The 23,633-nt window shown below is 38.8% G+C and overlaps 1 protein-coding gene across 2 annotated transcripts in view; it reads left to right on the forward strand.

The window, feature by feature from the left end:
- Nucleotides 1-303: 303 nt before the first annotated feature.
- Nucleotides 304-23,633, forward strand: part of MCTP2 (multiple C2 and transmembrane domain containing 2) — a 258,566-nt gene continuing 235,236 nt past the window's right edge. The window contains exon 1 of one of the 2 annotated variants that reach the window (XM_034939475.4): nucleotides 304-916. The gene's annotated coding sequence lies outside the window, so the exon portion shown is untranslated. The remainder of the gene's footprint in view (nucleotides 917-23,633) is intronic. The other variant, XM_057299844.2, reaches the window with a different exon arrangement.

A 23,633-nucleotide genomic window follows, 5' to 3' on the forward strand; every position in this document is an offset into this window, starting at 1 on the left:
TTTCATAGGCTGTCTGGCTCGGGTACCTCTTCCCAGGGTCAGGGCGTTACAAAGGGAGGCTGCTGTCTTCCCATGAATCTATTAGGGACCTACAGGAGCGAAGAGAACTCTTCTGAGTATCAGCGAAGACAGCTTATTAAGACTTTACGAGTTTGCAAGCCATCCTCGTCCTATTTCCTCACTTCGGACTTTTTGGACACACCTTCCTTTTCCTGTGAGCCAACCCAAACGAATGAGTTACAAGTAATCGCCTTCTCTACGCCCAGCCAGTGCCCAGCACCAAGCATAGCGCCTCCTTGCAACACCCGGCTGAGCTCCCGGCGGCAGCGCGGGCGTTTGGGTCGGAGGCTGCTCAAAGGTGACGCGCGGCCGCCTCCTCCCCTTTAAGGCGGGGCTCGCAAGGGCGGTGGGGGGGGCCCGAGGAAGTCCGGGGGCCCTCGGTGATGCCCCCGCCCCCGCCCCCGCCGCGTCAGGGTTGCTCCCTGCGCTTCCGAGTGGCGACTGCAGCGGGTCCGGTGCAGGTGAGGGGCGCGCGCCTGCCCAGCTTTGCAGCCCCCGAACGCGGCCTCGCACAGGTGAGGGCGGTGCCGGCTTCACCTGGCAGCGCGCGTGGGCCGGGCAGCACGGTCGCCGCCTGGGGGTGGGCGTCTTCTCTCAACCGAAGCTGGGAGTTGGGGAGCTGGAGGGTCCAGGATGAGAATTCAGTGGCGCTACTACCCCGGAGCTGCTTGTGGTTCGGAGATCAGAAAGGTGTCCTGAGGACTGGAGGCAGAAATCCAGGCGTGGCGTACTGGAAGGCGCACTAGGGGAGGGCAGCCTGGCCCAGAATTTCTTTGCATTTTAAAGGCCACACATTCAGTCTCCCCGGGGCGCTACGGAGTTAGTCACCGCCACATCCAGGACTCCTGCCACAGAGGTCAGTTCCTCAGCTGGGTGGGCTTTAATACGCTCTCTTCGTAGAGACCCGGAGGTTCAACTTTAATTCTTTGCGCTGACATTTGCTCAGCGACACCGGAGCAGAAATCCTTGGGATAATTGCGTAGGTAACAAACAGTGTCTCAATCCCACTGAAGATAAGTAAGTTAAAAATAAAGACAGTGATGTTGGTGGTGAACTTGAGTGGCGACTAGTTTCCCCAATTAGTTCCCCCTTGCACTGTCCATTTGTTAAGCAAATGTGCTGACGGCTTTTTTAAATGATTGGGTTGCCATAGAAGAGGTTTTCTCTAGTCTGAATGAACTTCTGTGCGATGCTGACTGAGGGTTTCAGCCTCCTCTAGATGCTTACAAGAGCTTGGTCTGGAAGGTACACGGGTGCGAACCCTTAAGGTACCAAGCAGCTTCTCAGTGAACCGTGAGACGTTAGAACACTTGCTTCAGGACGCACAGAATTCAGACACCACTTATTGAAGGATTTGTATGGATTATGATTTCCATTAGCATTCATTTTTTGCTTGAGTCAGTAGCATTTCAATTCAACAAATATTTATTGTACACCTGTTAACGGGCAGACCTCTGAGAGCCGGGCTGGTGTGCTGTTGGGTAGCACAGGTGTTGATATTAATACAAAGGGGAATTTTAAGGCACTTATTCCTCACAGGTGGGTGTTTAGAAAGAGACCAATGGCGCTGCGCTTTGCCTCAGCAGCACCTGTGTAATCGCTGGTTATAAGTATTTAAATGCAGGGAGAATGTACATCTTTGAAGAGTCTCTGTCATTAGCCTGATCAGTCATTCCAAAGCAACAAAAATTGTCAAAACCATGCTTAAAATAAGATTATTAAGAATTAGCTCTGTGCCAAGCACCATGCTAGGCACTTTGTCTTGTCTATGAAATCTACAAAGTAGATACTATTCCCCTGTGCAGACGAGGAACTGAGGCAGAGAGGAGTCCAGTAATTTGTACAAGGTCAGTGGTGAATTTAGAAATTGCATGTGGCTATTTCTGAGTGCAGAACTCGTACTTTTTCACTATTCCATGCTGTCTCTAAGATGGAGAGTGTAAATCCGGCAGATTTAATATAAGAATTCAAATTTATATTCATAGATCCTATCTCCTGGGGATTAATGGAGTTAAAGTAGTCCTCAGGAATGAAGTGAGCACTGTTTTCATTGCACTTGTGTGGTCAAGCTGTGACCTATCTGTGACTAGTAGATGTAGCTTTAAAAGATAAAATTTATTATGTGTCTTAACATATTTTGAAAGGCCTTTCAAAATATGTTAAAAGATAAAATTTATTATGTGTCTTAACATATTTTGAAAGGCCTGATATATCCAAACAGGGCCAATTAATAAAATTGCATATATATTCTCTCTGTGTTATACATGGAAGGAACAGCGAATTTTCCTGTTATTCGTGTGCTTTACTATGGTCTCCTCCTGCAGAGGTGAGTTTCTCAGCTGAGTGGGCTTTGAAATCAATTTCAGCTTGATTTCTTACAGCTGCAAGATGATTAGCGGTCTCTTGTCACCTGGAAAAGACTTTGTGTTTGTGTAAACCTGTGCTCACACACGAATATATATTTTTCCTTAAACCTATTTCCAGAAGTACTACTTCTGGAAATTGTAGAGTACTGCAATGTGATGATCTGGCGAGGAATCAAGTTCCTTATTTGACTTTTGCATAAAGGATTTATAACAACTGACAATTTCTTTAAGTGCATGTAAACCAGGAAAGTAATTTTCAAATTAAAATTATTGTACTGTGGAGAATGGAAAGTGAGTGAAAAATAGTACCCTGAATTCAAATAATATTTCTTGTTGTGGAAAACACTTGCTTTCTTAAAACTTTTCTTGTAATTGTTGGTAATTACACACAGAAATGGAAGGGGTTTTATATTTAAATTACCTTGAATTGTTGCCAGTTAACTGTTGAGAAAAGGCTTTGCCCGTGAAGGGAGGATCAGGTAGAATATTTTGCCTGCATCAATCTTGGCACAGATTTTTTTTTCCCTCTATCTTCACGTGGAGGTGAAACAGCCAGACACCTTAAACTCCTCTTTAGGAGCTGAGCTGTTAAATCCTTCCTAGAAGGTGTTTATAAAAGTGTGCCTGACCTGGTAAGGTGTTCTCATGGGGAAGGAGGAGAGTATGTAGGGGATATGAAGCAGGGGCAGTTCCAAGTTTTGTGAGGCCTAAAAGGTAAACAATTTGGAGACTCTCTTTACGAAAATTAATACAAAATTAGGTGTGAAAGTGAATATGTATTTAAAATGAGAAAAAGAGATGATAATTTACTGGAGATTGCTGCCTGTTTCTGTGGAGATTTGGGGCAATTTACCAGCAATGCTTACAAAAACAGGCGTGCTGATTGCAATCCGGCTTCCCCTCTCCCTGAGAACACTCAGCATTTCCCAGCAGCTTGTCACACCCACGGGGGGCCGTGCTAGTGAGAAGCCCAAAGTTGAAGCTCTGTTACCCTCAAAGAGTGAGAGGGAAAGTTGTGGTTAAAGGCAAAGGACTCATGCTCCACTGAGCAGAGAAGAGACTGCTGGATGGGACAGCAGAGACACTCTGGACACTCATGTCCAACGAACAATTCTGAGAGCTGGTCTTCAAGACTTTCCAGGTTGGTTTGTTTCTCAGGGATGCCTTTGGCCATTGGCTTTTCCAACTATCAGTCACCATTTATTGGGAGTTTTCTAATGTCCCAAGTCCTGAGTAAGGCGAAGTCCTGATTGTCAAGAACTCCCAGTCTCATGGAGCTGATTTCATTGATCACAGTGCTTTGTGATCTCTATGGCTTGCATAGAGATGCCACAGGGGCCTTGGAGGGTTCCTGATGGCTTGAGCTGAGTTTGGAGTTACTGTGATGGAGTCCAGGAGGGTCATTCTAAGTGAGCAGAGAGCCATTAAAAGCCCTGGTGGTGGTCGGGCACAGTAGCTCACGCCTGTAATCCCAGCACTTTGGGAGGCCGAGTTGGGTGGATCACCTGAGGTCAGGAGTTCGAGACTGGCCTGGCCAATATGGCGAAATCCCATCTCTACTAAAAGTACAAAAATTAGCCCGGTGTGGTGGCAGCGCCTATAATCCTAGCTAATTGGGAGGCTGAGGTAGGAGAATGGCTTGAACTTGGGAGGCGGAGGTTGCAGCAGTGAGCCAAGATCGCACCATTGCATTCCAGCCTGGGAGACAAGAGCGAAACTCCGTCTCAAAAAAAAAAAAGCCCTGGTGGTTTAGACTCATTCATTCTCCTCCACTGATGTTCTTCGAGTCCAGCAGCACCTACGTACCTGAGATTAACTTGTTAGAAATGCACGTTCTCACGCACCCCGCATTAGGAGCTCTGCGTCTAGGGCACAGTAATCTGTGCTTTCAGAAGCCCTCCGGATGATTCTGGTGCGTGCTAAAATCTGAAAACCACTGGTCTTAATATTTAAGAGAACAGATAGGGCATGGAATCCCTTATGGAGATCACTGGGAGGGAACTGAAATTAATAATAATAGTAATATATTAGTGTTGTAATATGATAATTTGTATTACTATCACTAACATTTATTGAGCACTCAGGTTGTGCCAGGCATTTTGCTAAGAAATATTAACTCTTAATCTTCGGTACAAACCCTGGGTAACGCAGGGCTATGATCACCTGGATTTAAATGTGAGAAAACTGAAAGAGAAATAGGAAATTGTCCGTAGTCACACAGCTGGAAAGTGGTTCAGCTGGGATTCAAGCACAGGCTGTCTGGTTTTAGAACCTTCCTCTTTTATCTTGCCTGGGAGAGTTTTCATTGATGCCACTGTTGTGTGTTGGCATTGGCCGAGAGGCAGGCCTGGGATTGCTTGGGATGTGCCTGTTTAACAATCGTAGTTATTTGCTGACTACTGTGGTTAAGAAATTTTTCATTAGAGACAAATTTCCAAACTAGGAAGGAAGAACTTTATTGTCATTTACTCCTGATGCAGACTTTTAAAATTTCATGAGTGAATAGACATGATTCCATATAAATGATTACATCACATGCAAATACCATTTCCCATAGCGTCATGATTAAGGGCTCCTATGGATTACCCAGCGGGGAGTGATGTTGGTGATTATGGAAGGTGGCCTTGTTTCCTTGTTTAGGAATGCTGGGATTTGATCTGATTATTAGAGGCCTCTCTTCTAGAGGCCAAGCACCTCCCCAGGCCACAGAGGATTTGAAGGTGATGCTGTGTTTGTTCATTACATTTTGGAAGATATTCACAAGAGCTGTGCCTTGTCCTATTACATTTTTTTTTTTTCTGGTAAAAAAAAAAAAAAGTTGCCTATGATTCAATCCTTTTTTTTCTTTCTTTCTTTTTTTTTTTTTTTTTTTTTTTTTTTTTTACGAAATAGCCCCATGGTGTCAAGCAGCGTGAGTAAGAATGTACAGATAGTGACATGGATATGTGTGCGAGTGCGTAGAGTGATGGTTTGCTCTCGGGTATAAACCTAAGGTTGCTATGCCTTTACTTCCCCTCTAGAAAAAAATGTTTACACAAACATTAATTTGAGTTTATGGTAGGCAGCAGAATCTAATTCTGAGAATGCCAGCTGTGTCATCTATGCATGCGTTCATTCATTCATGTGGTCACTGGTTGCCTGCCTAGTTGTGCTAAATATTATGTTAGGCACCAGAAGAGATACAGTGTGACCAAAACAGACATGATCCCCATGGACCGGAATAGAAGTCCTTGTAGTGCAATGTTATGGGAGAACAGAATAGATGCCCTCCCTCTGGCAGTGAGTCAGCAGGAAAGGCGCTCATAAGTTATTGTAGATCAGGAGGGAGGTAGGTTATTGGGCTTGATTAAGGCCTTAGGGAAGTGGAGGTGCGGCAGGATTTGAGAGATAACTAGGAAGATTACACAGGTGACCAGGTGGAGGTGGGTGATGAGAGAGAGGGAGGTGCTGGGCCTGCGGATCAGGTTTGAGCCTTGGGCTGCTGGCTTGGTGTCAATAACATAAGTCAGTATTGGAGGAGGAGAAGCCTCTTTTCAGAGAATTATGACCTTCATGGACACTGAGTCTGAGATGTCTGGATGACCCCAAGGTAGAGATTTTAGGTGGATAATTGGATAGGATAAAGGTCTGCACTCCAGGAAAGAGGTTGGCAATGTAGAGATTTGAAAGAACTGGTCTTTGGATGGTAATTGAATAATTGACTAAATATCAACTGATTGAATAATGCAGTTGCTATAACAACTGAATAATTCAATCAACTGAACTCATTCTTCAGCGAGTGGAGATGAATCCTCCACTCTCTTTGGCCTTTGAGATATTTGAGAGGTGGATGTGGAAGGGCATCCTCAATGTGGAAAAGCAAACAAGGGCCATTGAAAGCAGTTGAGGACAGGACTAAACTCGGATTTTTCCTTTTTTTTTTTTATGCTGCCCAAATTCTTATTTAAGGGGTCTGGGGAGTCATGCCCTACAAACTATAAATTCTTATCAAATGGGTTTCATTTAACCCTGTATATCATGACTTACTTTCCAATCTGACTCTGGCATAACATTACCTGACAAAGAAGAAAGTGGAAATATTTTACCCCAAAAGTATGTTTCTTTGCCACATTTTGAAATGGTCCCGCAAAGCTGTCCTTTGTGGGGTCACATGTGCATCTGTAAAGAATCTCTATTAAAGCTAGATCTTTTTCTTCCAGGCCCTCCCTATCCTGAAGAGATTAAGAGTCTAGCACCTTTTAAGGTCTGAATAGGAAACATTTGTCATCTATCATCTCTAAGGGCAGCCACTGTAAGACTTCAAAGAACCTTGCTCTCCACAATTTTTTATCTTAACCTGAACATTTCCTTTCTATTGATCCCAGGTCTTTAGACAAACTCAACCAATTGTCAATCAGAAAATGTTTACATTTATCTATAGCCTGGAAGCCACCCCCAGCCCCGCGCACTTTGAGTTGTCACGCCTTTTTGAACCAAACCGATGTATTTCTTGAATGTATTTCATTGATGTGTCATGCCTCTCTAAAATGTATAAAATCAAGCTGCATCCTGACCACCTTGGGCACATGTTCTCAGGACCTCCTGAGGGCTGAGTCACGGGCCATGGTCACTCATATTTGGCTCGGAATAAATCTCTTAAAATATTTTACAGAGTTTGACTCTTTTTTGTTGACATAGTAGAGTGAGGAGTGAACAAGGAGGTTGTTGAAAGCTAGTGTTCAGAATTTGAGCCCATATCATTTTTATGAGGTAAAACGTTTATCATATATCCTCTTGTTATTTTCTGTTATAAAAGCACACATTTTAAATTTATGTATATCGTATGAATCATAAATGAATCATATCATTTTGTGTATTGTGTAGATTGGCCAGTGCTGCTTTGGAGTAGCTGTTAGAATATTAATTTTTATATAGAATAGATAGGTTTTCTTAGGTGCTCCAAGTAGAAGGCTTTTTTAAAACTGCTAAAAGGTAGCTAGGAGAAAAAAAAAAGTTCTTTTATCCAAAAACTATTCACTGAGCATGTGCTATACATGTTATGTGCTGAAATTTTAGTTGTGAATAAAACAAATAGATCCTCATCCTCTCAGAGCTTACAGTTGAGAGGGGAAACCAGACAATTTCACAAGTGATTACAGTGAAGTGTGCTGTTCGTTAAGGGTAAGGGACAGGGTGCTATGAGAGCAGGTGGTGAGGGCCACATCCAAAGTGCCACCTAGGCCTGGCAGGAAGGAGATGGAGAAGCACAGAGGGAGTGTTTTGAGAAATCACTGGATGGATGCTTTTGAGGAACTGAAAGCCTAGGCTAGTCTGTTTAAGCTTTGTTAATGACAAGTTATTAATAAGTGGGAATATTCATGAGAGGTCTGCGACCTGATGGGGAAAACTAAAAAGGAAGTATTAAACCTATCTGTGTGACCACGCCCATGTTCTGTGAAGGGTTTTGAAGAATCCAAGATACAATGGAGTTGACAGTGCAAAAAAAAAAAAAAAAAAAAAGAAAAAAGAAAAACTAAAAACAAAAACACCCAAATTAAAAACAAAAATACCAAAATCAAAAACAAAAATGATTGGGTAATGCTTACTTTTTTTAAGGTGGTGGTTGGGGAACTACTTTTAGCATTATGAAGCATGTTTGGATTTAGCCTGAGAACTTGGGTAATATATCAAAAAATAACATTATATTTCTTGGACTACAGTAACCATTATTGCTATAATAATCTTGCTTAACGTAAAAGATATGTATATAGATATGCTTAGCTTCTTCGGTTTATAGTCTGGAAATGACCTTTGGGATCAGCTGTTCCACCTCCAGTTGCCCCTTCATGAATAATCTGGGGCTCAGGAGTGCTGCAGGCTCAATTATTATTTTCACTGGGTCAATTGGTGACAACATCTGTTGGGTAGAATCTGTCCTGAGTTCCTTGTCCTACAGCGACAATGCTTCACTTGAAGACCTCTTGTTTGTTGCTGGAATAGGCCCAGTAAATAATTATCTCCATCTCCTTTAAGTCTTTACTTACATGAGCTCCCTCCCCTGTCTTCCTTATCTCCTACTTTTTCTGACACTGTGCTATGTTTTGAATTCCGTAGGAATCCTTGGCGGAAGTTGCCTTCAGCATTTTAGGCCTGTCTAAACAGGTAGAATTTATCTGACATTTCTTTCACTCCCTTAAGCCTCATGTGAGTTGGCACAGAGACATGTAACTTTGGCAAAGAATGAGAAAGAAGGTTCTGGGGAAGTTTTCTCTGTTAATATTTGAACCAAAAGACACGGTGGGGCTTGGAAAGTATCTGATGAATTGTTTTTAAATGTCATGAACTATTTATGTGCCCCCAAATTATGTTTGATCAGATAGGTGTGGCCCTGATCAGTAATAACAGACTGGTATTTGGTCCTTTTATTAACTATTTCCTCTCCAATTTCCTTTCCAAAGCCACGTGTCAGTTTCTAGCATTGTCACTATGAGCCCAAGATCCAGAATTATTACTTTATTGTTTAGTTTTGGGGTACAGTTGTCAGGCTGTGCCTTTTCATTGGTGGTTTTTTTCTTGTTTGTTTTGTTTTTTAAGTAGAAGTTTTTGCTTTTCCTAGTTTACAGGACACACAGATTTAGCTGCTGTATATTTTATTTTGTGTACTAGCTACCTGATACTTCAGAGTCTCTACTCAGTGGTAGCATTATCTTAGTCATGCTAATCCTCTTAGGAACCCTATTAGATAGGAATCATCTCCATTTTATTGAAGGGAACACTGAGACTCAGTGAAACCTAGAACTTGCACAAGGTCACCCAACTGGGTTGGAAATCTGGCCTATGTCTTTTTTTACTTTCTACCCCTGTTATTTGATTTCAAGCTAGTGCTGTTTCAACCATTTCAATCACTGCACTCTGTTTTGCATCCCAGGGAAATTATTTCACCCCAAGACTTGAGGGGTTGCAAGACCCATTCCAACTAAGATTTCAGAAATTCCTCTACCTCCTGAGTTTGGAAGTAGCTGTTCTGTGCATTCTCAGGCTCAATGCAAAGGTGAAATCCTTCATGACAGGGGAGGCTTTAAAACCACATCCATGTAGACCTGGAATCTTGCTAAACCCTGTTGTGAAGATAAACGCAGCATGGTCTTGATAAATATGTCATTTAAGAGCAATTTCCTGCCAGATGACTGTGTATATATGAAGCTGGGTAATCTGGAAAAGTCTCTATCCTTTGTCTGATCCAAGTGATGCTGTAAACAGGATTGTTAGATTTGTATAACAAAGCTAGCAATCACATCTAAATATTACTACACTTAATTCCTAAGTGTTCATGTGAGAACAACTTCATTGTGTTTTTATGTTTTTGAATGATGTAACCTTTTAAATATATACAGATGTTGGCATTTCAAAACCCAGGAAAATTCTTGTGGTGCTATTGATTAGATCAAGGTACTTTTTTGGTGTGTATCTATTATTAGCATTAAGACACACTTATCAAATAAGATCTTTTCAGGATCCAGAGTATACAAACATGGTGGATGTTTTGGTTATCGTGGTCTTCAAGATGCTGGGGTTACTTCTCTGAATACTCCACTTATCCCCAGCAGAGCTTCTGAGATATCTCCTAGGGATCCCCCTTTAGTTTCATGTAGAGTCGGTGGCTTTCTAGGATGTGAGAGCAAATGCAGAGGCTGGTGTAAATGGCAGGGGAAAGTAGTGGAAGAATGTAACTAATACTCCCTGGGACCCTACAATCTGATGTGCCGGGCACAGCCTCATCTGCTTTTGAGAACACTCATCGGTGTTGTTTAATATTCATTCCAATAAGAAGCCATTTTACTATAGGTTATGAATGGTAATTTTGTATTTTTGTTTAACCTATTTTCTAATGCAAATTTTGCTGACCAATTCTGGATGTCTTGTTTGTGCAATTTTGGTTGTTTCCATGGTTTGTAGTAATATCCTAAATCTGGCCAGTCGGAAAACCAGGTCTTGCCTGTCATATCTTTTTGCTGGTGGCAGTGGGTCAGAGCTGACTGACTTAGTACTTACAAGGCATTTGTATTATTGTTGCTTTTTAAAGTATGTGATTAAGCATAGGATAGAATAGTATAGAACAATACTGTGTGCTGATGTATGCATGCAGATATATATATTTTTTTTCTGGAAATGAGTGCTAGAAACTTACTAGTGGTTCCTTTGTGGAGATGGTCTAGTTTGAGCTAAGTCACTTTTTATCCTGTGCCTCTAGGCACAATTACAGTTTCCTAAGGCATACCCACTTAAAAAAAAAAAAGTTACCAGGTTTAATTCAGTGGTGAGATAATAGGGCTTTTTATTTTTGTCTTTAAAATGTCATTAAAAAAATTATCCTTGGACCTGAGAATATTAAACAGACTTTGAATTTGTTTAATATTTTATAGTTTTTTAAAAGTCTGGCATTTATTATTAGATTTTATTAGTTTCTTTGAGATCAGGAGAATTAGCACTACTGTGTATGGTTGTTGAAATGATTAAGGAGAGAAAAGGTTCCAAATTATTCTCTCCATTCAGCAAGAGTTCCTGTAGGCCACTTCTGATGAAGTAGGTGCAGAATGGAACCACTTAAAACGTTTCTACTCCAGTGAGCAAGTAATGAAGGCCTATGCTATGGCTCCCTCAAACCACCTTGTTACTGGGGAAAGTCTGGGTTTTGAATTCAGACAAACCCCAGCTCAAATATCAGTTCTGCCATATATTAGCTGTGGGACGTTGACATCTCTGGAACTCAGTTTTCTCATTTGTAAAATGGAGATGAAAATACTTTGAGATGCCTGTGGATGTTAGTAAGAATACATGTAGACTGCCTTGCACATAACAGATACTTCATAAATGTCTATTATTCAAGGAAAAGAGGGAGTCTGGATTCTTCGTAATAAGCAAACCTACAGAGGTTTGGGTAAGTGCCTGCCTACGTTGTTATGTCAGCTTTCTCAGAGATCAGACATCTGTGCACTGCTGAGGTTTTTTTCTACATTGCCTTCTAACCAGGATAAGGATGAGAAAGCATGGTAGGATCTGATACTAAATTACAGTATTAAAAGAAACAAGAGGCACATTTTTGGGCCAGTAACAATTTAAAAAATCTAGTCTATTTACCCAACTTGAGGCTGTTATTTTTAGAGATGAGACACTAGACACTGAAAGTTTTTTTTAAACTTTAGATTTTTATTTTCATTTTAAAGATGTTTTTCCCTTTTGCATTTTTAACTAAGTTTTGAGGTCAGAAAGCGAGTATTGCACATGCACATATCCTATTGGCAGTACTGGGTTTAGTGGTTTCTTGGTAGTTACCGTATAATTTGATGAAAGCCTGGCCACTTCTGGGGTTAGCTGACAGTGTTTCCTAAATATATGTATATATATGTGTATCTACATATATATGTGTATATATGTGTATCTACATATATGTGTGTATATATGTATCTACATATATATGTGTATATATGTATCTACGTGTGTATATATGTATCTATGTGTGTATATATGTATCTACGTGTGTGTATATATGTATCTACAGGTGTGTATATATGTATCTACGGGTGTGTATATATGTATCTACAGGTGTGTATATATTTACGGGTGTGTATATATATACGTGTGTGTATATACATACACATTTACACACATGTGTATGTATATATACATACACATATATTTATATACACACATATGTGTATGTATATATACACACGTGTGTATATATACATATTATATATACACACGTGTGTATATATACATATATACATATATGTATATACACACATATGCGTATGTGTGTATACACATATGCGTATGTGTGTATACACATATGCGTATGTGTGTATATACACATGCGTATATGTGTATACACACATATGCGTATATACGTATATATGTATACACATATACGTATGTGTATATATTTGTATACATCTATATGTATACACATACGTATGTGTATATATTTGTATACATCTGTATGTATACACATACGTATGTGTATATATTTGTATACATCTGTATGTATACACATACGTATGTGTATATATTTATGTACGTATATGTATACACATACGTATGTGTATATATTTATGTACGTATATGTATACACATATGTATGTGTATATATTTATGTACGTACATGTATACACATACGTATGTATATTTATGTACGTACATGTATACACATACGTATGTATATTTATATACGTACATGTATACACATACGTATGTATATTTATATACGTATCTGAATACACATACGTATGTATATTTATATACGTATATGTATACACATACATAGGTATATTTATATACGTATATGTATACACATAGATAGGTATATTTATATACGTATATGTATACACATACATAGGTATATTTATATACGTATATGTATACACATACATAGGTATATTTATATACGTATATGTATACACATACATATGTACCTATATTTATATACGTATATGTATACACATACGTATGTACCTATATTTATATACATATATGTATACACATACATATGTATCTATATTTATATACGTATATGTATACACATACATATGTATATATATTTTTATACGTATATGTATATACATACATATGTATATATATTTTTATACATACATATGTATACACATATATGTGTATATATTTATACACATATATTATATATTATACATGTTAGTATATTTATATACACATATTATATATTTATACATGTTTGTGTATTTATACACACATATGTATATATTTATACACACATATTTGTGTGTATATATTTATACATATATGTGTATATATGTATATACACATATGTGTATATATACATATGTATATACACATGTATGTATATATATTTACATACATATATGTATACATATTTACATACATATGTATATATATTTACATACATATGTATATATATTTATATACATACGTGTATATATTTATATACATGTGTATATATACATATATATGTGTATATATACATATATGTGTGTATATGTACTTATATGTGTGTATATATACATATATTTGTGTATATATACATATATGTATGTATATATACATATATGTGTGTATATATACACATATGTGTATATATATGCATATATAGTGTATATATATACTATATATGTATATATTTGTATATGTGTACATATATGTATATATACGTATATGTACATATACGTATATATACATATACATATGTGTGTGTATATACATATACATATACATATGTGTGTGTATATACATATACATATGTGTAGGTGTATATATACACATACGCGTGTATGTGTATATATGTATATATACATATACATATGTGTATGTGTATATATGTATATATACATATGTATGTGTATATATACATATATAAATATATGTGTGTGTGTGTGTATATATATATATAGACAAAAGAGTACCTTTGAAGGCTTTGGAAGGCGAAACCTAGTCAATGGCTTCATTGGAGCACATACCTACATTTCTGATTGCTCCTCCCCCAGCCAAAAATATTGATTAGCTATGATTTCACGTTTAAACAGGGCAATAGAGAAAATGGAAATGTTTTCTAGTTTCAAAATACTTGTCTCCCTGGAGTGTCAAGCTTCATCTTCATGAAAAGATTATTAGTGGTAACCGCTTCGGAGCAGAGAGGATTTTAAAGGCAGATGAGGTCTGTGTAGGCTGAGAGTGGGGAGGAAAAATGTGACTTGAGTCTGGAAGAATGGGAGGGACTGGCTGTCAAAGGCTTGGGGAGAGGTCGTCACTTTTGTCTCTGTTCCTCTCACATTGTGTAGCCTCTTGGAACTTTGCTGAAGGACCCTTTGCAATGCTACACATATTAGGAATGGACACTGAAACTGTCACCTACAGGAAATGAGGTGTCAGAGACTGAAGGACAGGTGGCTTAAAGGTCAAGTATTTGGAGCTGAGCCAATGAGCCTGAATCTCAGCTCTACTATGTAGTAATTGTGTGTCACTGGGAAAGTTACTTAAGCTTTCTGTGCCTCAGTTTATTCGTCAGTGAATGAGGCATCTAATAGTACCTACCTTATAGAGTTATGAGGATTATAGGATAGTATTTCTAAAGTGCTTAGTACCTGATACCTGAAGCACCATAGCCTCCCCTTAAGGAGTAGCTGCAGTGGCTGATGCTCTTGTTGTTTGGAAATATTGATGGTGGAGAGACTCATTTAACTTTAATGCCATATAATGTGTCATGTTTACCTCCCTTAATAGAACCTAATAATTGCTTCATATTGAAAAACTCATTTGCAGTATTTTAGCTCAGTGGGAAGATTGATTTGGATGTTTTTAATCATTCTAAGCCTTTGTTCTAGCCGAGGCTCTATGAAATGGGTTGCAAAATCCACAGACTGAGAAATGATAGAAAACTAGGGAAAGTTCATTTGGGAATTATCAATTTAAGCTGTCACATGATAATGTCCACTTCATCGCACTGACACTGGCATTGATGGAATCCAAGTGGTGGAGAAAAATCGATTTAACCTTTTTAAAAGATGATGGTTTTAATATTGATAAGTGTTCTTTACCTTTTCATTTGAGAGATGCTACTGTAATGGAATGCCTTATAAATACTAATGAGTGCTGACTGCCATCTTTGATAGTAACTCCTTTGAGTATTTTAAGACAAACTCCCATGATCTGGGCAAATGTCATGTTAATGCATCCCAGACAGGTTGAGAAATATATTCATTAAATCATGCTTCACATGAGTGTAGGAAGAGTTTATTAATTTATATTTAAAAACCTTTGTAGATTCACAGGCCAAAAAAGGGCTTAGGAGGTGTGTGTGTGTGTGTGCGCGTGAGTGCATGTGATTCCTTTTAATTCATCTGTGGCAGCTTTTTCTCCTTTGATTGAGACATTTGGATCAGTTCAGAGGGCATTGGATGCACATCAGTCAGCTCCTCATGAGTGCTTCCTGGGTGCCTCACCTGCTGCCCTTTCTTAGTCCCCAGCATGCTGGGGAATTCCAGCTGTCTCCAGGATCCTCAGGATTGTAAAGGATTTCTGCCTATTAAGATCCAAATGTTAATGGAAAGAGGGGACAGAGAGCTGGGCTTTAGGATCCATGCCAGTTCTAGGATCCTTCAATTCTTGGTTGATAGTGTCTGAGATCACTTATGTGGGCCTTACTCTGTTGTGGAGTTCAGGGGCTTCATTGTCAACCTGTTGATGGTGATTTTGTAAAGATATTAAGAGGAGTGGGTCATTTCATCACGAAATGATTGGGAAAAACCAGATGGGATGTCCAAGCAGATAAAACGGGCGCATCCTCACCATAGTTTACTCCCTGACCTTCAATCAGTAAGACTGATGATCATTACTAATTTAATGCCTCTGTAAAAAGCTGCCCTGTACCTTATCATAGAGCAATAAATATGTATTACACAACATGTTTTTCCAAAAAGCTTAACAGTTATGAAGCTCTTTAGGTTGATGAACTCCACTAGTCTCTAGGCAGGCTTGGATTTCTAGTAAATATTCAGTCATGATGTTAATAAAACGAATCCTCTTCTGAATTCATTCATTTGTTCGTTCCATCAAAACTTATCTGCAATGTGCCAGGTATTGATGTGGACTAGGAAAATCCAGTCTCTTCCCCTCAGGGCACTTACAGTATTGCAGGGTGGTATTGAGGAGTAGATTAGGAGATTAAGTAAATAAACTAACAAGATCATGTTGGATCCTTAGGGCCATCAAGAATGTGAGGTGTGATGAGATTATGACATGGAGGTGCTGCTTCACACTAGAAGGTCAGGATTAGAGTTAGGCTTGGGGTAGAACTTGTTAAGGAGGTGATTCCTGATGTGGGACCTGAAAGAGCCAGGTTTTTGATCTCTGCAAAGGTCACATTATGTAACGAATAACAGCCTTGAATAAGGAAACAAAATCCCTACACTTGCACCCCAAGTGTTTGATGCACCCATTTTCTCCTTATGCTAGGTTTCTAGTGTTATACTTCACACAGGCATTACCCTTCCACCAAGTAGAACTGAACCATCTCAAAATAATGGGCCTCTTCCAGGCAAGGACTTGACTGTGGCTCAGTAGATCCTACCTTTCTTCACACAAACCAAGTTGGCTGAACTTTGCTGCTAATGAGAGCTCCTTCTGTGTTTACTTTCCAATTACATTGGCCAGTCAGGTAAGCCTAGAGCTTTGGCCAGGCTTGCTTTAACTTTCCTTTGATGCTTAAAATATGCTCTTTCGCTTGTTGCTTTTAGCTCTCCGTAAATGCCACACTGTCCTGTCATTCTCAGGCTGTCAAGATTCTGTCCGCTTGTGTCAAGATACTTATTGGAAATTAGAGCTTCCTCTACTTTAAGTCTGAATCTTTTCAACACTGGATTTTTATATGATTTACGAAATTTGAATTGTTTGGTGAACAATGAGCCAAAACAGATAGTGAGGCTTTGCAAAGGCGCAAGTGTCTTAATCAAGAACCCTTCCTGCTCAGTCCGTGGAAACTTACCCAGTGGTATAAACCCTGCCACGGTGGCTTACACAGGTTCTCTGTGCTTTTTGTTGATTAACTCAATATGGAACAGTATGCTTTGGGTCCTGAGAGTCAGAAGGAATGGTAATACAGTATTATAACTTTATAGAAAAGCAGAAATTTACTAAATTAAATGTTAAACTCGAGCTTAAATGCATTGAAGCACTTGTGTTGTGCAGATAGATGCCTGTACTGATTGTTCTCTCTCTGGAGCTTCTGTTCTGTGCAGAGATGACAAACATGATAATATTTTATTGCACATAAGTAGGAGTTAAGAATCTGGGATAGATATCTGTCTTGATTTTCCATAATATGCCTGTACTATGTGAAGTGGTTTCATTTATTTTACAGAGCACTGTGTTATTTAGAATATTCTAAAACTATATGTGGACTTTCCTGTGTTGGCTGTTGAATAAGAACTAATTAGCTGTGCCATATCTTGAGTTAGCAAGGCCTCTTGAATTGTCTTAAAGAAAGTTGTAGGATATTTCTGGTCCTTCTATACGATCTATGTTTCTGATATTTGTGCTGAGATGGTGATGGTAATACCAGCCTAGAGCCATTGCTCCCCTTTCCAAAGCCCAAGGCAGATGTTCAAGTGAATGACATCATATTTCCCACTGAGTCTCAGAATCTTTTTTTTGTTTTTTTGAGACGGAGTCTCACTCTGTCACCCAGGCTGGAGTGCAGTGAGTGGCGTGATCTCAGCTCACTGCAACCTCCGCCTCCTGGGTTCACGCCATTCTCCTGCCTCAGCCTCTCGAGTAGCTGGGACTACAGGCACCCGCCACCACGCCCAGCTAATTTTTTGTATTTTTAGTAGAGACGGGGTTTCACTGTGTTAGCCAGTATGGTCTCGATCTCCTGACCTCGTGATCCACCCACCTCAGCCTCCCAAAGTGCTGGGATTACAGGCATGAGCCACTGTGCCTGGCCAGAATCTTTTTTTTAATAACAGCTCTTCAGATAGCTGTCATGAGTTGATCTGAGCTGGTCACCAGAAACCTAGTTGTCATCCAAGACTGTTTTTGATTAAACTTTTTCTTTCTGTTGTCTGAAAGCACACATACAAAATGTCACTGCAAACATTACTTTTATTTTTACATTCGCTTATTACAAAACATTATGTCAATAGTAAAAGAAAAAAAAAGCACATATTATCTGCCTTTGGAAAAAATCAGCCATCAGTGATTTTTTCATTTTTTTTTCCCCCAACTTAAGCCATACTTGTACATCACTTCACAGAGCCATAAACATAGTTTTAGTAGAATTTTGTAGTTTGTGTTTTTCACTTAAAATTATACCATAAATTATTTTCCAGGTGACTACATAGCATTGGAGAATTCATTTTTAATGGCTGCATTAGTGAAAATGAGTGGCTCGTATTTCTGTTCCTGGTGTATGTGTGTATCTAAAAATATATCACTTAATATGCATTCTGTGCTACATTTCCTAGGCTTGTAGAACATTTATAGTTTGTAGTAACTCAGTTGTCACCTTGTGCAAACTGTGCAAGAGATTCTATCCTTCACTTGTGCTGATGGAGTAATTTAAAATTTCATGTCGTGAGCACGTATTGGGGATTACTATAGAAGCCTATGAACCCTGGATTTTTGTATGGATTTTCTCTAATATACTCTAAATCTAAAAACACATTAAGGCAAAGCACGTGGCTCCTCAAAGAGCTAACACCATGAAATTACCTAGAAAACAAAATTTAGCTAAATGAATTTATACCTTACTACAGGGACTGAGAGTTATCTATTTTTTTCTATTAGCTGAACAGCAGTCTTTATCTCTGTTATATGAAATGACATGAGCTGTGCAAGGTGAAGTCACGCAGAGAACAATCATAACATTAAGAGAAATGTGGCCTGAAAGAATACATTTTGATTTTTATGCTATTTATAGAGTTCAGTGTGATGGAGCTAGCAAAATTGACAGCAGAGCCCAACAATTTTAGTACAGAATTTATCTGCTCTGGGAAAAAGCTGTCTTCGTTGTGTTATGAAATGTGAATTGGTGTTGGGTATTTATAGAGTGAGAGGCAGCAGAAAATGTCCTCATAGTCAAGTTTAAGAAAATGTCTTATCTAAATGAGAAGCAATACATTGACATTTATACTGACATAAGTAGCATGACTATGGAAGATGATTAGATAAGAGTGGCCCTTGGTTGACTTCATGACTTCTGTTTGATTGGCAGTGTATAAAATGTAGTAATTTCACATAAACATTTGGGCTGAGAGCATCTCTTGAAAGATCTGAGTGTGAGGCGAGTCAGCCTGCATTCCTGCAGAGCTGCCCTAGCCACAGTGAGGATAGCACCCATGGTCACCTGGGATTTTGACCCTGACAAATAAATACATCTTTTTACTTTACCAAATTCATCTCCTTAAAATGTGTCAGTTTCTAGACCTGTACATTCATTCCAACTTGGCTTAAAATTAATAAATTTTGTCATTTTTATGTTTTCTTAATCATCCTAAAATACACATAACCTAATATGCATTTTTTTTTTTTTTTGAGACGGAGTTTCGCTCTTGTTGCCCAGGCTGGAGTGCAGTGGCGCGATCTCAGCTCACTGCAACCTCCACCTCCCAGGTTCAAGCAATTCTCCTGCCTCAGCCTCCTGAGTAGCTAGGCTTACAGGCGCCCGCCACCACGCCTGGCTAATTTTTGTATTTTTAGTAGAGATGGGGTTTCTCCATGTCAGGCTGGTGTCGAACTCCCGACGTCGGGTGATCCACCTGCCTTGGCCTCCCAAAGTGCTGGGATTATAGGCGTGAGCCACCACACCTGGCTGCAATGATCATTTTTAAGTATACAGTTCAGTGACGTTATGTTTATATTGTTGCACAACTGTCACCTCCATCCGTCTCCTGAACTCTTCATTTTGTGTAACTGAAACTGTGTCCATTAAACACTGTTTCCTCATTGTCCTCTCCCTCTGCCCCTGACAGCCATCATTCTACTTTCTGTCTCCACGAATTTGACTACTCTAAGTGGCTCCCATAAGAGGACTCCTATAGTATTTGTCCATTTGTGACTGGCTTATTTCCCTTAGCATAATGTCCTCAAGGTTCATCCACGTTCTAGCAATTGCCAGAATTTCCTTCTTCTTAAAGGCTGAATAATAATATGTTGTATGTATTTATCGCATTTTGTTCATTCGTAGACACTTGAATTGCTTCTTTTGCCTATTGCAAATAGTGCTGCTAGGAACATCGGTGTACAATTATTTAAGTCCCTGCTTTCATTTCTTTTGGGCAGATACCCAGAAGTGGAATTGCTAGATTATGTGATAATTCTATGGTTATTTTCTTGAAGAACTGCTACATCATTTTTCCATAGCGGCTGTACCATTTTACATTTCCACCAACAGCACACTAGGGTTCCAATCTCTCTAGAGTCTTGCCAACACTTGCCATTTTCTGTTTTGTTGTTGTTGATAGCCATTCTAGTGAGTTTAAAGTGTGTCTCATAATTTCCATGTACATTTCCCTAAGAATTAGCGATATTGAGTATAACTTTTTTACAGAGCTTACTACAGTTGTAAGACATGACTTTTTGAATTGTCATTGTAAGAAAATTACCTGGCAGATCAAAAGATCTGGATTCTAGTAATGTCTCCATCTTTAATTAGCCATTTGACCTTCAATTCTGTTTGACAACAGTTAATTAGGCTGTGCTGTGCTAAGTGCTGATCACCTCATGAGGTGACACAGAGTGGAGAAAAATAAACCACAAATTTTTTATTCATGCCTCTGGTTTACAGATTTTTTTTTTTTGGTCTCAAAGTAATAACAAGGTATCACAGCTTAAACTTTTCTAATTCTAAAGTTTGTAATCTGTCACCTAAACTTATAAGTGTAACTTAGATTCTCTACAGACCTAGGTAGGGTTACCAGCCATCAAAATAAGACATGAAAAGTATGATATAAGGGAAACAGGTAATTTTGAAATTTTTGGAGGATCTGTGGTTAATATCTGAACCTTATTTACAATTTCTACTTATTTATAAATTTGATTAAAAATTAGCATATCTTAATTAAATGTTGTTTATTTTATCTTATCTCTTGTCATACCTTGCTTATCTGGCTTCCCAGCTCATTACAGCCTGGCTTCTGTGTCCCCGAGGTGTCTGCTGCCCTCCCAGTAACCAAACAAGTTGGGGGCACCTCTGCTTCCCTCAGCTGACTTTTCTGCAACATTTGCAATTGTTGCTTACTCCTTGAAACTTCCTCTCTCAGCTTCCTTAGTCCTGTTCTCTTCCCCTCTGCCCCACCACCCCCAGCTCTCCTGTGCTTCCCTGGACATTCTCCCTCAGTTTTCATTATGAGTTCTCTTTCCTCTGTGCTGCCACTAAAAGTTAATTATTCCTGTGGTTCAGCTCCCAGCCTTGTTTGCTTTTCACTTTACACACTTGTTTGAGGAGAGACGGTTCCTGTCTTCCACATTTCCATCCCAGATTTTGCTCTGAACTCCCACCTTGAATATCCAGTTGGACTATATAGTGTGTCTCAACTTTGATAACTTATCAGTCTTCCACCTTACCTTCTATAAATGGCTCTTGCTCCCCTTTCCCTGTGTTAATTGGTGGTTCCACCATATTACCTCTGGCCTATCTAGGCAACTTAAACACCTGCTGCTGCCTGCTCCCTATTCCTCTCCAACACATATAATCAGCAATTTACAAAATTCAGCTTCTCAGTCCCTTCATTGTCATTCTAGTTACATTTTTTTGTGGTCTAGCCTTTATCACACTGGATTAATACATCAACTAGGTACTGCATTAGCATCTCATTCTTAACACCTCCTAGATCACACAACACTGTTGGAATTGCTTTGCTATCTGCTTCTCCTACTGTACTCTGAGTGCCTCAAGAGAATAAATGGGGTGTGTATTTTATTCCTTGAGCTAATGCCTAGGGGAACTAAAGGATACTGTAATAGTCTCTCTCTTATAGTCTCTCTTTTTTTTTAATGCACAAAATGTAAGTTTCACATCGTTGCATGTGACAGACCTAATTCTACTGCAGTATCACACAAGTGTAACCATTAAACTCCAGAGACTGAAACATAGTTTTCTCATCAGCTTAAAAAAAAAATCTGGTGGTAGTATAGCTCAATGGTGGGTTCAAACACATCTGCTTTTTACATGATCCTTGATGCTCCAGAGCACACTGTTTACTTTCGCTTTCAATGACTCTAATTTCAAATGGTATAGATCAAGGTTGCACATATGTGTACAAAGAGGATGAGACTGTGGTGGGTGACATGTTAGAAAGCTGTGAATACCTCGATATTTGATTGGCAACAGCAAATGTTTTCGTCATAGCATTGGAATATTCTTGATTGCTTCTGTTTATTATTGCTACTTATTTCCTAGCATATTTGAATTGCATCACTTTCTGATCAGCCTTTGTAATTTTCTTTACCATTTCCCATTGTGATGCACTAATAATTATTATACAGTGTCTCTTCAGGTTTTTAGATTCTTATTTTAGAATGATGACTGCTTTGCCCAGAGTAGAGATTTGGTGATCCCAGTTAGGTAGGGATGGCAATCTAGCCTAAGGTATAAGCACAGATGTTGTGGTCAGAGAGAACCTGGTTCGAATCCTGGCACTAATACTTACTGGCTGACAAGTTGCTTCATGTTTATAACCCTTGATTTCTTCTTACATAGGATTGGTATTTTTACTCAGCTCTGTTAACATTTGTGAGGATTTAGAAAACTCATGGACAAGAAGACAGTGCCTGCACTTAGTCACTGCCAAACAAAGGGCCACTATTTATATCCCTAAATTATCCACTTCATTTGGAAATATCACAAATGTGGCCACTGGTTTGATTTTTTTGCAGCAATTCATATGTGGATGAAATTGAGCTCAGTGCAACTCAGCTATCTAACGCTTAAGGAGACACACATTTTATATTCTGATAAATACTGAGTTGGAGACATACTTGCCGTGAATGAATGAATAAATGAATTTAAATTTTATACTTGTCCTTATGAGAGTAAGCATTAATTTGTCATTGATTACAACCTTAAATGATTGATGAGTACTTAGAAACTAATGACTTCGCAAAAGAGAATTTCCAAACTGTCAATTTGCTTAGAATTTAAACAATGTCATTGTATTATTCCTCTAAAGCTTGAAGTTTTCAGATGTGTTTCTTTTTATCTGGCATTTTATTAAAAGATGTGTTACGCATGGGAAAGGTCAATGAATGTGACACAGGGCTTGGCAAAGCTGGGATTTATGGAGCACAATTTTTTTAGAAGTTTTCTATTAGAAGATCAGACCTGTTCTTCTTCCTTTTCCTAAAGACAAAATTTAGGAGATAACATCAATTAATAATTTTGAGAAATAGTCCTTAACACTTTGATCATATAACTATACCCCAATTATTTTATGAGACGACCCATCTAATTGGGGCATAAATGATTTCAAATACATCTTTAGGGAAGATGGCTAAGTTTCCAACTTGATCTAACAGGTGCTTTAGAGACCTAATATAGAAAGAATTTAGATTGATTATAGAAGGAATATAATGTAGATTGGAAGATCTCTTTAGTTTTCGTAGTGTTTCTAGTATCAAATCTAGAGAGAGGGTTTTATTCTGTGTAAATGGGATCTATGATATTAGCAACCATTTAGATATAGA

Source organism: Pan paniscus, chromosome 16 (genome assembly GCF_029289425.2).
Source record: "Pan paniscus chromosome 16, NHGRI_mPanPan1-v2.0_pri, whole genome shotgun sequence".
In the NCBI taxonomy this organism is placed as follows: domain Eukaryota; kingdom Metazoa; phylum Chordata; class Mammalia; order Primates; family Hominidae; genus Pan; species Pan paniscus.